Source organism: Sorex araneus, chromosome 3, assembly GCF_027595985.1.
Source record: "Sorex araneus isolate mSorAra2 chromosome 3, mSorAra2.pri, whole genome shotgun sequence".
Lineage (NCBI taxonomy): Eukaryota > Metazoa > Chordata > Mammalia > Eulipotyphla > Soricidae > Sorex > Sorex araneus.
In genome coordinates, this window is record NC_073304.1 from 157,490,247 (window position 1) to 157,492,797 (window position 2,551).

The following is a 2,551-nucleotide window of genomic DNA, read 5'->3' on the forward strand; positions in this document are numbered from 1 at the left end:
GGCCCTACTAGCTCTACTATCTCCCATAGTAGATAGTAGATTCTCTTTTTTTTGTCATTTTTTTTAGTTTTTTAATTTTTTTTAAGTAGGCCCAAAGGCCCTACTAGCTCTACTATCTCCCATAGTAGATAGTAGATTCTCTTTTTTTGTCATTTTTTTTTAGTTTTTTAATTTTTTTTAAGTAGGCCCAAAGGCCCTACTAGCTCTACTATCTCCCATAGTAGATACTAGATTCTTTTTTTGTCATTATTTTTAGTTTTTGTATTTTTTTAAATTATTTTTTTTTTATTGAATCACCATGTGGAAAGTTACAAACCTTTCAGGCTTAAGTCTCAGTTACACAATGTTCGAACAGCCATCCTAGATTCCTTTTTTTTTTTTTTTTTTGCTTTTTGGGTCACACCCAGCGATGCTCAGGGGTTACTCTTGGCTTTGCACTCAGGAATTACTCCTGGCGGTGCTTGGAGGACCATATGGGATGCCAGGGATCGAACCCGGGTCGGCCGCGTGCAAGGCGAACACCCTACCAGCTGTGCTATCGCTCTGGCCCCCCATCCTAGATTCTTAACTGTATCACTGTATCACTGTCATCCGGCTGTTCATCAATTTACTCGAGCCAGCGCCAGTAACGTCTCCATTCGTCCCAGTCCTGAGATTTTAGCAGCCTCTCCTTACTCGTTTTTCCCAACAATTGGAGGCTCTTTTCAGGGTCAGGGGAATGAGACCTGTTACTGTATTTGGCATATCAAATATGCCACGGGGAGCTTGCCAGGCTCTTCCATGCAGACAGGGTACTCTTGGTAGCTTGCTGGACTGTCCAAGAGGCTATATATTTCCCTATATGATGATGTATCCAGGAATATGTTCACTCATGCGTGAGGCTTGGCTCGGGCGTGTGGAAAGCAGGCTGGAACATGGTGGCGGTTGGGTAATGGAGGTCAGTTGCTGTGGCTAGGTACTTTGGGGCGGGGAGGGCTCTCACCCACCCCTCTCTGGGGCACCCTTGGTGCAGAGTGATGACATGGCTATGGGGGCCCCATTTTATGCTCCCTTCCCGGAGCAACAGCCATGAGTTCTGGAGGGTGGCCCATGAGATTATCTAGATTCTTAACTAGAGACCCATTATGGAGTTTAATTCAAAATGTAGCTTTTTGAGGAGCGAGAAAAGGACTGGGAACCGGGCTTTGCATGTAGGAGGCCTGGTTTCAACCCAAGCACCCCTGGGAACAGCCCCCATCACAGAGCTAGGAGTAGTCCCTGGACCCCAAATAAAATTAAAATGTAGCTCTTCGTTGTTGCTTTCTGGACTTCCGTGGCACAGGGATGGAAGGGAGAAATGGAGACACTCCAGGGACAGTCAGGTTCATTTCTCACTGCGTTAAGTGCCAACAGCTGCAGCGCAGAGTGCAAAGACAAAGGGTTTCACAAAAGGCTGGTGCAGGGGTTTGCTCTCAGCAACCCATAGCTAAGAAAATTGTACTCAATCCTGGTGCTGCAATGTGCAACTCACTCTTCAAAGCTTCCAAATCAGGTGAGCACGGAATGCTGAAAGCATGTATAAAGTGCTTACTGTAGCAAGGCAGGAACGGGAGGGTAACTTGGGGACATGGTGGAGGGAAGTGGATGGAATCTAGTGAAAGAACTGGTTGTTGTAACATTGTACTCCAGGAACTCAATCATGAATAATTTTGTAACTTTGTAACTCATTCATTCAATTAAAAAAAAAGAAAATTTTTTTAATGATGGCAAGCTATCCGTGGGGTATTGGATATGCCAAAAACAGTAACAATAAGTCTCACAATGAGAGACGTTACTGGTGCCTGCTGGAGCAAATCGATGAGCAACAGGATGACAGTGACAGTGACAGTGAATGGTAAATAAAAGAGAAAGAAAGAAAAAACTACAATCCCAAAGGTCCCTCCAGAAGCCTGGTCCCCGGCACTCCAGGCCCCGCCTCGTGCAGCCTGGCCACGCCTCGGCACCTCTAGGTCTGGTCCCCCCGCCCCCACGGCCCCGACTCCAGGCTCCGCCCCTCGCACCTCCAGGCCCCGCCTCTCAAGCATGGCCACGCCCCTATAAACTCTGTCCTGCCTAGCTTCGAGCACCCGCTCGACTCGCCCCCGTCCCCTTTAGATCCCGCCCTAGATTAGCCCCGCCCACCATTCGCGCAGCCCCGCCCTACGCACCTCCGTCTCCATCCTTCAGGCCTCGAACCTGGCACCTCACCTCAGGCCCCGCCCTCTGGAAGCCTCGCCCCACCTCGCGCAGCCCCGCCCCGCTCAACCCCGCCTCACGCCGCCTGGCTCTGGCCTTCTCCAGGCCCCGCCCTCGGCACCTCTGGCCCCGCCTCGGGAGGCTCCGCCCCTCGAGGCCCCGCCCCGAGCAGCCCTGCCCCACGCAGCCGGGCTCCGGCCTTCCCGAGGCCCAGCCCTCTGCAGCTCCGGCCCCGCCCTCTGGAACCCCGCCCCGCGCAGCCCGGCTCCGGCCTTCCCGAGGCCCCGGCCCCGGCCCTCTGCAGGCCCCGCCCCTTCCGCCGTCCGACCCCGGAGCG